Source organism: Bubalus kerabau, chromosome 21 (assembly GCF_029407905.1).
Source record: "Bubalus kerabau isolate K-KA32 ecotype Philippines breed swamp buffalo chromosome 21, PCC_UOA_SB_1v2, whole genome shotgun sequence".
NCBI lineage: Eukaryota > Metazoa > Chordata > Mammalia > Artiodactyla > Bovidae > Bubalus > Bubalus kerabau.
The window spans coordinates 28,820,252-28,834,716 of NC_073644.1; positions in this window are offsets into that span (position 1 = coordinate 28,820,252).

Sequence of the window (14,465 nt, forward strand, 5' to 3'; positions counted from 1 at the left end):
CTAACTTATAGGAAATGGGCTTCTCTGGTGGCTCAGATAGTAAAGAATCTGCCTACAAGGCAGGAAACTCAGGTTTGATCCTGGGTTGGGAAGATCCCCTGGAGAAAGTAATGGCAATCCACTCCAGTATTCTTGCCTGGAAAATCCCATGGACAGAGAATCCTAGTGGGCTATAGTCATGGGGTCACAAAGAGTCGGACACAACTTAGTGACTGAAGTTCCACCACCACCACCTATTTATGAGAAATGTTGGCTTTATTTATTTACTTTCAGAAAACACTTGATGACTGATGACTAACATTGTATACCTTAGCATTTGTGGCAAATCTGTTGGGTGTTGATGCTAATGGAGGAATAATTAGTGAATCGTTAAAAACCTGGAAATTTTCCAAAGCTCAGGTTTAATATCCTTTGTAGAATTCCTTCTAAGTTTCATAATGTGTATTTTATTCACTTTTTGATTAGAATCATAAAGTGAACAAATACTGAATCCTTTCTAACATGGAAAGACTGAAGCACATGGCAAAGTCTTTCTTGAATTAGGAAGTGGTTTCTCCATGACAGGACTAGCTAACAAATTTAGGAGCATAGAAGGTGAGATGAGCTTTATTGAACTTATTACTGATTTGTGTAATGCATAATTCAGCAATTGAAATGTTGGTTACTTGTGAATTTAGCATCTGAATTTGTTTAACATTGTTGAGAGTTTTGGGTTTAGATGTGTGTGTACTGGGGCCATTTAATTATAAGATAATGAAAAGAAATACATATAAACTAGAAACTACAATGGATTACCATAATATACTAGAACTTATTTTTGAATGAAGTGATTATGAATATATTTAACTTTTTTCATTATGATTGTATACATTAAAAAAAATTTTTTTAAAGACAGCGTATTAGCTTTACAATTAGAAAAGAAAGTTCTTTAAAAATAATATGAGTACAGAAAGTCTTTATGTATAACATTCTAAACTTTGGGGCAGGGAAAAAGAGAAGAAATGAACTTCAGTTGCTTCCTTTTCTATAATATCTTGCAGTTTCTTCAAAGCAGAGTTAGTGGAGGATGAAGGAGCCTGTTATACTACAGCTCATGGGGTTGCAGAGTCAGACATTACTTAGAGAACAATTATTGTGCTAAAGACAAAAGAGATTTTAAAAATGATAGCAGTGAATTATGATATTCCTAGGAATACCCATAAATTGCATTGTGGACTAAATTCTAGATATGGCTCATTTTTTTCCTTCTGATTTGCCTTTCCTAAAATTCTAGTTCTTTGACAATTTTTATTAATTAGGCTTAAAAATATTAATTATCACTTTGCTCTTTCCTGACCTAAACACAGGTTAAGGATTTAACTGGTACTTCATTTTTGTGTTTTGAAATGCCAGTAAGTAAATTCTTGGTTGGGTGGTGAAAATAGAGTATGGGCACCCTTGTAGGAGAGTTATATACCATCCGTAGCCTGATGCAGGCTAAGTTAAGGAGGGTTGTAGAAAGGAAGGACAGATCCCGTTGTCCACTGGTAGGCAGACAGGACTCCCCTAATCTTCTAGGTGCTCTAGACAATACTTTAAGATAGCACTTCTTTTTCTTTGCAGGATTGGTGAGCTCAGTAAGGTAATAAAACATCCTTGTATTGGGGCCACATTTACCAGGCGAGAGGAAGGTAGACTGAGGTTACCCCTGCTGGGTGGTGCCTTTGCCTTCTGGACTCAGCATGTTTTCACTTGCTAATTTGTTTGTTTTTGTTTGTGAAAAGGAAAGAAGGGAGGATTTTCCAGTGGTTTCTGTTGAGAGATTATGTTATTACTCTCCAGATAATGGCTTTGGAAACATAAGCCCCAACTGGAAGCTAGCTTTTACTGAAGAAGCTGAAATGAAAATGAGGATCATAACAATAATAATCATAATCATTGAAAAGTACATGTGTACTGTGCTTCATTTGATGCATCGTATTAAAAATATAAGAATGGAACAATAGATACGATACATCATAGGTTAAAGAAGACACTGTTCTTCAATCTGCTGAAAGCTGAACAGATGAAATAAGAAATGAAGCAATGAGTGTTTATGTGGCAGTGGCTTCAGAGGTTCCCATGATGTCCCCAGTGTTCCTAATTTCCTACAGTAGTTCTGTTATTCATCAAGTAGAGAATCTTAATAAGACTGCCTTCCCTGGCAAGCCTTCACTGGTTTTTGCTTGTTTTGACTGGAAATGTATATCATGTATCTTACATGTCAGACATCACTACTTTTTGATATTTAATGGTTCTTGAATGTCCACCAATTCATGAATTAAAATATGGGTTCCACAAAGAATGCATTAGCAAAATGTTACCCAAATGGCCTGTCACTGTACTGATCCATCACTTTTTGTTGTTCAAGATAATGGAATCATGCACTTCCATTAAGATCATCACTTGAAGACATCCAGAAATGTCAGAGAACATCATAATCATGCATTTGGAGAGAACAGCCTACAACTGTAAAAATCAGTGAAAATAGAGCTTTGATCTAATTTTCTATTAGATGGTATGCAACATGGTCACCATGGTTCTGTGATTCCTGGAATTCTTTCTTTCAAAAGATTTGTGTAATTTTTATCATATACTGATTCAAACCCAAACAGAAGGATAAATACAGGTGAACGTGCATTTAAAAATTTTCACTTATGTCGTGGACCAGGGTCCACTTCTTTTGGCTTTGTTTAGTCTGATTAGGCAATTGCTTATTTGTGGAAATATTTTTGTTAGGTAATAAAGAGTGAGAAGGGAGGAATTTCCTCACTTCAACAGTGAGTTTCTTTAGAAAAAGCTTTTCTTTGGTTCTTGTGGTTGAGTGAGTGAAAGTCACTCAGTCATGTCCTACTCTGCGACCCCGTGGACTATCAGATCAGATCAGTCGCTCAGTCATGTCCGACTCTTTGCGACCCCATGAATCACAGCATGCCAGGCCTCCCTGTCCATCACCAACTCCCGGAGTTCACTCAGACTCATGTCCATCGAGTCAGTGATGCCATCCAGCCATCTCATCCTCTGTCATCCCCTTCATCTCTTGCCCCCAATCCCTCCCAGCATGAGTCTTTTCCAATGAGTCAACTCTTCGCATGAGATGGCCAAAGTACTGGAGTTTCAGCTTTAGCATCAGTCCTTCCAAAGAAATCCCAGGGCTGATCTCCTTTAGAATGGACTTGTTGGATCTCCTTGCAGTCCAAGGGACTCTCAAGAGTCTTCTCCAACACCACAGTTTAAAAGCATCAATTCTTCGGCGCTCAGCCTTCTTCACAGTCCAACTCTCACATCCATACATGACCACAGGAAAAACCATAGCCTTGACTAGACGGACCTTTGTTGGCAAAGTAATGTCTCTGCTTTTGAATATGCTATCTAGGTTGGTCATAACTTTCCTTCCAAGGAGTAAGTGTCTTTTAATTTCATGGCTGCAGTCACCATCTGCAGTGATTTTGGAGCCCAGAAAAATAAAGTCTGACACTGTTTCCACTGTTTCCCCATCTATTTCCATGACGTGATGGGACCGGATGCCATGATCTTCGTTTTCTGAATGTTGAGCTTTAAGCCAACTTTTTCACTCTCCACTTTCACCTTCATCAAGAGGCTTTTTAGTTCCTCTTCACTTTCTGCCATAAGGGTGGTGTCATCTGCATATCTGAGGTTATTGATATTTCTCCTGGCAATCTTGATTCCAGCTTGTGCTTCTTCCAGTCCAGCGTTTCTGATGATGTACTCTGCATAGAAGTTAAATAAACAGGGTGACAATATACAGCCTTGACGAACTCCTTTTCCCATTTGGAACCAGTCTGTTGTTCCATGTCCAGTTCTAACTGTTGCTTCCTGACCTGCATACAAATTTCTCAAGAGGCAGATCAGGTGGTCTGATATTCCCATCTCTTTCAGAATTTTCCACAGATTATTGTGATCCACACAGTCAAAGGCTTTGGCATAGTCAATAAAGCAGAAATAGATGTTTTTCTGGAACTCTCTTGCTTTGTCCATGATCCAGTGGATGTTGGCAATTTGATCTCTGGTTCCTCTGCCTTTTCTAAAACCAGCTTGAACATCTATATAGTCCATGAAATTCTCTAGGCCAAAATACTGGAGTGGGTAGCTTTTCCCTTTTCCAGAGGATCTTCCCAACCCAGAAATTGAACCCAGGTCTACCACATTGCAGGGGAATTCACTACCAGCTGAGCCACAAGGGAAGCCCAAGAATACTGGAATGGGCAGCCTATGCCTTCTCCAGGGGATATTTCTGATCCAGGACTTGAACCGGGGTCTCCTGCATTGCAGGCAGATTCTTTACCAACTGAGCTATCATGGAAGCCATAAGGTGGAATCTACTTATAAGACCTATTTTTGAATCCGTCTAGTTTCCTCCTTCTCTGGGCTCCCACACTTGCCAGATTCTTGGAATCTCTCAAGGTAGCTTAGGCAAGGGGCCTAGGACTCAGTCCTGTTTCTTTCTCGCCTCTCACCCAGTCTGCCTCTCAGTCCGCTCTCAGTCAGCAACCTGACTGCTATTTTTAAAAGGACCGCAGCTTGCAGTGTACTTGGAACAGAATCAAAACCGCCTGTCGTGGCTTCCAGGGAACTGCCTGGTCCTTCTTTGTGTTCCCCTCCAGCCACATCGCAAACTCCCTTCATCTCACATGCACCTTCTTTTGTTCTTCGAAAATCATCTTTTCCTGTCTTAGGTCATCACTCAGTTTCTCTCCTGCAAGACTGGCTACTTCTCATTCATCAGGTGGTGGCTTCTGAGGCTTTCTCATAGGGGTCCTTTCTTCCTCTTCCATAGCATGGGCCTGCTCATCCCCATTATTTCATCCATCATCCCAATTTGCTACCTGTATAGGGCGTAATGGGGCTTCCCAGGTGGCTTGGTGGTAAAGAATCTGCCTGCCAATATAGAAGACACAAGAGATGCCAGTTTGATCCCTGGGTAGGGAAGATTACCTAGAGTAGGAAATGTCAACTCACTCCAGTATTCTTGCCTTGAAAATTTCTTGGACAGAGGAACCTGGCAGGCTATAGTCCATGGGGTCACAAAGAGTCAAACGTGACGAGGGACTGAGTGCACGCATGCCCACACACACGGGGCTTAGTACCGTGTGTCATTGTTATCTCTTAGTTGGAACACTTAACATGACCTTCCTCCACTTGTCTGTGTGCTCTGTCAGGAGGGATCATGTCTGTTTCATTTTACAGCATATTCCCAGCACTTTGCAGGGTGAATAAATGAACATATCTTTAAAAATTGTGTGCAAGTATGTCTGCTGGCTCAAAAGGCACATATACTCCAGATTTTTAATGGCTCATCATCCCAGAAGGCTCTATCAATTTACGTTCCCGCTGATAGTGTAAGAAATTGTCTCTCCTCTTCCCCATCCCCCTGAGGCATAACATTTATTATAGGTAATCCTTTTCTACTTCTTTTATGAGAACATAGTACTCATATAAAATATATATTTTACTTCTACTAAGAGATTTTAGCTTTAAATCTCCTAGTAGAGCTAAACTGTCTCTTAGTAGAGCTAAAATATATATTTTTATATGGGTACTGTTTTCTCATAAAAGAAGTAGAAAAGAATTACCTATAGTAAGAGATTTAAAGGGGGCTTCCCTGATGGCTCAGTGGTAAAGAATCTGCCTGCAGTACAGAAGACCCCAGTTGTGTCTCTGGGTGGGGAAGGTCCTCTGGAGAAGGGAATGGCTACCTACTGCAGTATTCTCGTCTGGAGGATTCCATGGACAGAGGAGACTGAAGGGTCTCCATAGGGTCACAACGAGTCGGACACAACTGAGTGGCTATACTCTCACTTCTACTTTCAAGAGATTTAAATGTGGTTCCTATAAATGCAAATAATAATTAATTGGATTATAATAAATTAAATGAAGTTAAGATTCTGAGTATAGCAATCTAAGAAACTGGAGCCAAAATTAAATAAGTTCTGGATCTTGGTTTGATCCAGAGAACCTGATATCCCTCCTCAATCTAACCTCATCCTGACCTTTTCAGGGGAGGTGACAGAATGATATGATTTTTCACCATCTCAGATAATAAAATGATATGATTTGAAGAGATAGGACAATGAAATATAAAAAGTTAAGTATTAATTTCCTATACTCCCTAGTTGTTGTTAGATCCCTGTATTTGTATATTTTTAATAGTCCTTTTGATGATAAAGAGCACATTTCACAGAAGTTCTCAAATATTTTTAAGTATCGTGAGGGCCATGACTTATGTTTTCCTAAGAGTCAAATTGTACCAGTATCATTACTGGTAATTTCTAAGGAAGGAAAAATAATTTTTAGAATTTAAAGCTCAACCCAGGGACTTCCCTGGTGGTCCAGTGGCTAAGGCTCCATGCTCCCAATGCAGGGGGCCCGGGGTTTGATCCCTGGTCAGGGAACTAGATCCCGCATGCTGCAACTAAGACCTGGCACAGTCAAAAAGATAAATAAAGCTTACCCCCCCCACCCCACCCAACCCGTGGGAAGCAATATCATGTGGAATGTTCCACCAGCTTCTCAAACCACGCGTCACGAGGAGTGGCTGCTGGTGGAATGTATACACTGCATCATTTGCTGCAGCAGCTGCCTGCTCCCTGCTCTGCCTCAGATGGGCTCTGAAAACAGCATGGAACATTTGAGAAAATGATCTCCAAGGATTTTAGCAACGACTGTAGTTAAGAACTACTAGCTCTAATGAAGTGAGGAAGGATATTTCCGAAAAATGAGCAGTCTATCACATTTCGTTCTTCTGGGTCAAAGACAGATGTGTTTAATCTCTACAAAGACTCATGGGTTGCTGACATTTTACCTAATGAGGCATCATACACTGATACTTTTATGATTAGTAAGTTGCAAGGAAGTTTGGCAAACCTGTAAAACTTGCACAACTGATCATCCCATGCATTGTAAGCCCTGGGGTCCTGACTAGGAGTGACAAAACCTCCTGAAAAGATGAATGAGAGGAAAAAAATGGCAAGTGTATTTTGTTGCTTGTGTTTTTCAGGGGCCTGATAATTCTCGTATTGTGCAGATCAGTTTTACAGTCACATAAGACTTAGGAAGGCACTGAACTTCCTGTTCAAACATATGAGCATGTTTCTTCTGCAGTTTGGGACATGTCTAATTGGCCTTCCTTTGAATAAACACCATTATTCTATTCGCTGACATTAAGAAGAGGATCAGAATCCATTATGTACCTGAATAGGTAATAAATCTATGTCTACAGGAAAATGTTGCCTAGCTTATGGAATTTTTTTCTCTATTGTTTCATGTTAACTTTTTTGAACATCATTTCAGTTTACTTTCCTTTATTGAAACTTCTGAAGATTCCTGTGGACTCACTTAAGCTGAGCTTTTCTCAAAGCACAATATTTATGGTATAATTTTATGGTTTTTGACCCAGTGTTGGCACAGGTGGAGCCTATTTGGTTTCCTGGAAGGCTACACCTCAAGAGAGATTAAAGTCGAGAAAACTCCACCTCTAGTCTCCCTTGTTCTTACAGCACGCTCATGAGTCAGTTTGGGCTTCGTTTTTGAAGCCTTAGACACACGGCCAATTTTATGGATGTGTGTACACGTTGATTAACTTGTGCAACATGGTGACAATATTAATCTTTAGTTCTCTGCATGAAGTCATGTTTGACAAATTTTTGGAACACCTTTTTATTCCTTTAGACTTTGAAGTGATGTAGTGTATACTAATTTGGATTGGTCAGCCTGCATCTTAAGCAAGTATTTTGAGCTTAGGAAATTTATCTCCAGTTACTCCAAGTTTCACTATGGTCAATTGGTCTGTAGAAGTTTTCTATTTTGGGGGCCATCTTTCAATGGTTTATATTTTTCAAGGAAATTATCCATATCTTCTAGCATTTCATCCATATCTTTTATCCATATCTTCTAGCATCTTCAAATTTATTATCACACATTTGCATGTAATGCTTATCTTAGAAATTTTAACATGGATTTTTATATAATAAGTTAGTAACTTTTTTTTTACCCTAGTAGTAAAAAAGGACCTAGAAAGTGAAATAAGAATCCATTCAGACTCTGAAAAACTGTAAAATATTTGCAAGTAACTTTCTTAAGAATGATTAGAAGACTATTAATGAAGGGCATAAAATAAGACCTAAGAAAATAGAAAGATATTAATGTGTTCCAGGATGAAATGAATTACTATGTCAATTCCTCATAGATAAATTCTCAGTGCAGTTCTCAGACTTGATCCATAGTCTATGTGAAAGATGGGGGTGGAGAAAGATTAAAAAAAAAAAATGTAAAGTCTGTATGGAAGAAAAATATATGTCCCCACCAGCCAATTAAGAGTGATTAACAAGAATATTGTGGGAAAACTGGACAGCGATAATGTAAAAGAATGAAATTAGAACATTTTCTCACCCCATATAAAAAACTAAATTCAAAATAGATTAAAGACCTAAGTGAAAGACCAGAAACTATAAAGATCCTGGAAGAAAATATAGACAGAAAACCCTGGGACACAAATCATAGCAATATTTTTGGGGGTCTATCTCCTAGTGCAAAGGAAATGAAATAAAAATAAACAAATGAGACCTCATTAGACTTAAAAAGTTTTGCATAGCAAAGGAAACCCTCAACAAAACAAAAAGACAACCCACTGAATGGGAGAAAATACTTGCTAAGGGGTTAATACCCAAAATATATAACAGTTCATACAACTGAACATCACAGGAAACAACTCAATTGAAAAATGGACAGAAGACGTAAATAGACATTTTTCCAAAGAGGACATGCTGGTGGCCAACAGGTACGTGAAAAGATATTCAATTTCACTAGTCATCAGGGAAATGCTAATCAAAACTACAATGAACTATCACCTTGCACCTGTCAGAATGGCTGTGTTCATAAAGAACACAACAAATGTTGGAGAGGATGTGGAGAAAAGGGAACCCTCATACACTGTTTATGGGAACATAATTTGGTACAGTCACTGTGAAAAACAGTATGGGAGTTTCTCAAAAAACTAAAAATAGAGCTACTATATGACCCAGCAATTCCACTGCTGGGTATTTATCTGAAAACAAAAACAAAAACACTGATTCAAAAAGCTACATAGCAGCATTATTTACACTTGCCAACATATGGAAGCAAACTAAGTGTCCATTAAAGATGAATGACTAGGGACCTACCTGGTGGTCCAGTGGCTGAGCCTCTGCTCCCAGTGCAGGGGCCTAGGCTCCACCTGTGGTCAGGGAACTAGATCCCACGTGCTGCAACTAAGACCAGGCATGGCCAAATAAATAAATATTAAAAGGTTAATGGACAAACAGTAGTATATATATCTATATCTATATCTATATATATATATACATGCATATATATAACATATTAATAGTTGAGGATTCATCTTCTCCAGATGCCATCTTCTATCTCCCAAACTAGCCTGTGCTCTGGGTCTGCATTCCCATACATGGGTTGTTGTTTAGTTGCTCGGTTGTATCTGACTCTTTTGAGACCCCATGGACTGTAGCCTGACAGGCTTTTCTTTCCATGGGATTCTCCAGGCAGGAATACTGGATTGGGTTGCCATTTCCTTCTCCAGGGGATCTTTCCTCTCTGCCTGACCTAGGGATCAAACCCATGTCTCCTGCATTGGTGAGTGGGTTCTTTACCCCTGAGCCAATGGGAAAGCACATGGGTAGGAATTTCTTAAAGATTATCCTGAAATGTTTGCTTACATGTTGATCCCTCTTACTAGTCTGTAGCATTCCCAAGGGTGGAGCTGTGTCTGGTACCTCTTTGTAGCCCCCATGCCTCACCTGTCCATGCCAGATAATAAGTGCTTGTTGAATTGAAAGTGTGAGCAAAATGTGCATTAGGAATCATGCCTCTGAGTGTTACACTGAAAGAACAGATCTGGGAATCCTGGGGAGAAAGTCTGAGATCAGGGTCAGAGATTCCAGGTCAGACTGTGGGCACCTTTCAGTGTCTGAAAAAGTTCTTGTTATGCTCACAGTCAGGTCTAAGGGAGACAAAGTCATAATAAAAAGTCAAAGAGGTTGGCATTTTTGACTACTATGAGAAAAACAACAACAATGGAAATGGAGTACAAATTAGGAACAAAAACAGGCAACTAGTCAGTTTAACAAGCTCCAAACCAGGAAATGACTGTCTATCCTAGAACAAGGATTATCTCTTCTCTGTCTTGTGTTGGCTTCCTGGTGAGGAGGTCAGAGATCTCACCGTGGCTGGACCAGGGATGAGGGGGTGAAGAAGTTGGGGTGGAGGAGTGGGAGGGGTGTGTGTGTGTGTGTGTGAGGTTCCAGAGTGTGGCAGGCTCCTTGGGGCTAGGGAACCCAGCATCCGCTCCTGACTGCCTTTCAAGGCACATCCCCCTTCCAGTTTGCCTGTCTGGATGTAGCTTGCTCTTTCCATTCCTAATTACTATTCCCTCTCCCTCCCTCTCATCCTTTTACTTCCTGCTCCTTCAGCAGTGCCCCACCCCCACCCATTCTTTCTTTTCCTTTTATTAATTTTCCCTTTCCATACTACCTCTGGGCAAAGTATAGATCTGAAATTTGTGTTACTCTGTTTATCAGAGGAAATTTATTTTCTGTATTTTCACTCTAAAAGTTAAATGCCCCCTCTCCCAATTTTTTTTTTTTTCACTCTTAAAAGAGGATCCAATTCATAAAATTGCTCAGTATTTATTTGGACTTAATTAAAACCCATTCTGCTAGAACTTGAGGAAAAGCAAGCTTCTGTGTGTGTGGAGCGGGGAGTGAGCGTGTGGGAGTAGATGCACTGAGTCTGACCACCCCGCTTCGGTCCACTAAGAAGGGGAGCACGCAGAAAGGGGAGGGGTAACACAAAATCTCAAGGAATTCTGAAGTTTCTTTCAGAAAACTTATCCCTCGGGGAACAACAGTTCATTGCTCTCCAAGAGCCTTCATTCCTAATTTTCTCAGTTGACCATAAAACACCCTGGAAATTACATACCTGGGGCTTTACTCACAAAGGGGATTCTCTGAAACTGGTTTCTCCTTGAACAAAGTGCCTAGAGTGCCTCAGGTCACTCTCCTTTTAGGGAAAGACTTAGTATCTACAGGGATTGTCTTGTTAAATTAGAGCAGATGCGATCTGGGCAATTTCATACCCAGAAACATGTGTTGTCCAGGAAACTCACATTTTGGAGGTGAAGCCTGTGAAGCCCGGGGAGGTAAGGGACTCGCCTGTCACTGCATGGTTCCTCAGTGGTGAAGACCGGGCACCAATCCCATATCCAGGTTAGGTTGACAAGACCTCACTGGGCAGGAGTCATGAGCACATGTTTCATCATCTACAAATGGCAAGCTATATCATACTCCAAAAGCAGAAGATCAAAGCAAAGATAGAGTAGGGTTTGCTAGGTTCAATTTAAATAAATGAAGATAGGATACACCTAAAACTTACATGGAGCCTTTCTTTCTTCCATGTTAGATGAACTGTCTTTCCCTTGTTGTGTCTGATTTTGTGTACCCATGGACTGCAACACACCAGTTCCTCTGTCATCTACTATCTCCTGAACTTTGCTCAAACTCATGTCCATTGAGTTGGTGATGCTATCTAACCATCTTATCCTCTACCGCCCCCTTTTCTTGCCTTAGATTTTTCCCAACATCAGGGTCTTTTCCAGTGAGTCAGCTCTTCACATCAGGTGGCCAAAGTATTGGAACTTTAGCTTCAGCAACAGTCCTTCTAATGAATATGCAGGACTGATTTTCTTTAGGATTTACTGGTTTGACCTCCTTGCAGTTCAAGCGACTCTCAAGAGTCTTCTCCAGCGCCATAATTCAAAAGCATCAATTCTGTGCTCAACCTTTATGGACCAACTGTTACATTTGTACATGACTACTGGAAAAACAATAGCTTTGAATATACATGATCTTTCCTCCGGCTTCCCAGGTGGCTCAATGATAAAGAATCCTCCTGCCAATGCAGGAGATGCAGGAGGCTCATGGGCTACAGTCCACGGGGTCGCAGAGTCAGAGATGACTAAGTGGCAGCACGCACACACCTTTCCTTAGTAACCAGCTTTTGGTCACTGAGGATCGCTGAGTCATTTTACAAACTCTAGTCCTCCGGGATTTGATGACTTTACTTTCCCAGTACTCTCCAGGAAGAGGTATTCTGTAAAAAGATTTACCTACTGCTTATCTTCAGATGATGTAAATAATATTAAAGGGACTGAAGCATCTCTCACTGGCACAACTTTTGCTCTGCTCCTAGAGGCACTGTCCTCTGTCACTCTTACTCCCCCATTCCTACCAGTAAAGCCCTTCCTGTTTCTCCTTAAATCTATTCCTCAAATTCAAACATTTGAAACTAAAGAAGCTCAAGATGATCTAGTCTAGTGGTATTCAAACTTGTTTTAACTATGGTCAAAAATAGAGTTATGTCAACAACTGATACATAGATATATAAGTGTGTACTCTGACTCTGTGTGAGATACTCTCCTATTTCTTTTTCTTTTATGTTCTATCTAATTCTGTAAAAATATTTGTCTAGACAGGCATGCTAAATTGACGTCGTGACTCCTTATTGGGGGAGTGTGACCCACAGTTTTAAAAACACCATGTGTGTCAGTGCTCAGTCATGTCTGACTCTTTGCGACCCCATGGACTGTAGCCCACCAGGCTCTTTTGTCCATGGAATTTTCCAGGCAGGAATACTGGAGTGGGTGCCATTTCATCCTCCAGGGGATCTTCTCCATCCAGGGATTGAACCTGAGGCTCTTGTGTCTCCTGCACTGGCAGGCGGATCCTTTACCATTAGTGCCGCCTGGGAAGCCGTATAAAAAAACACTGGTTTAATCCAATTCTCTAACTTTACAAATAAGCAAAGTATGTTGAAAAATTTAAATGACTTATCCAAGAACTGAATCCAAATATGAATAGAATTCTCAGACCTGTTGTGAGAGCTGCAAATCTTGGAACGTAGAAGTTTAATGATATCTCTTCATGATTTTTCTTTTAGAAACATTGATCCTCCCATAACCTACAGCTACTAGAAGAGACAATTTTGATGACAATGTTAAGAATTGACTGAATAAGGATAATTCAGTCAATGAGTATACATTCCACATATATGGAATATATTTATTTGTATTTATTAAGTGTCTAATGTACCAGGCACAATTTAAACTAAGCCTTGAGATACAAAGATTAATGAGATAATGGTGGAGTCTTGGATCAAAGTGTATCCATAGGCATGGAAAGCAATAAGCTAATTCAATTCATGCTGTGAAAGTTTTTACATGACTAATTGGTCATGTGAAATTGACAGATATTTAATGAATGCCTACAAGAGTGACTGTATTTTCTAAAACTCAGTTTAGTCTAACAAGAATGAGTCCATAAGGGGGCAAGAGATATATGATTTTAAGTTAAGACTAAAATAACTGGTGATAAATATGAACCCATCTTAGAAATCCAGGAGGTTATGGTCACTGTTAATTATTGTACTCAATCCTAAGAATCACCAGTTATTCCAGATTTCAAAACTCAATATAAAGCAATGTTCATTTTGCCCAGATTTTCCAGCTGACAACATGATGGATATTTTCTAAGTTATCCCTGCTAATCAGTCTTTCATGGAGCTTAGTGGCTTCAATTTCAGGTACCATTTCTCAGCCCTTCTTTTCCTGTTAAGCTACATACTTTTCTGTCTTGTCAAGTACTCTGCCAAAACATGCAGTGAGCTGAACACACCCTTATCTTCAGAGAAAGGACATCCCTTTCGATTCCCGAGAAACCATGATTGCTAAGGCAGTGGGATTTTCTGTGGTCTTTGCTTGCCTCCCTTCTTCTCTCTTTAGAGGAGGGAGAAGCATGGAGGGAGGAATTCAGGAGGAGTCTGATGCCCTCCTGACCTGGATCCTCCTGTCTGAGGAAGCCTGTGGTGCAGGCAGAAAGGAACTGTTGACTTGGAGAGAGAGACTGGGAGAGGCCGGAGTCAGTGGAGGGTATGTGCCCTGTTCCCTCTAGTTCTTGCTCTCTCTCTGATTCTCGTGCTTGCTTCCTCTTAGCAGTAAACATGATTCCTCAGAGCCTCCCGTCAGAAAATCTGAAGACTGAGAGAGGAAGGCATTAACTCCCTAAACTAGTTGATTACCAGAATATGGTAAAGGATTTAACCTTCTTTTTTTTTTTTTTTTCCCATTTCTATAGATAATCAGTTGTTTTTCACTGATAAATTTTATGAAACTTCAAGGGGTGGGAAAGTGTTAAGATTCCAGTTAACTGTTTTAGTGCTTGCTATGTGGTATGGTCCAAAAGTACTGCTGGTTTTAAGTAGTTGATTGGAAGCATCTTGATTCTGCTCTGTATGAATATGAAGATTATGCTCTGTGTGAATAGGTAACAGCCATCAGAAACAGCTAATGAATCTTGTTAGCTTGTGACGCTTGTCTGGGGTTT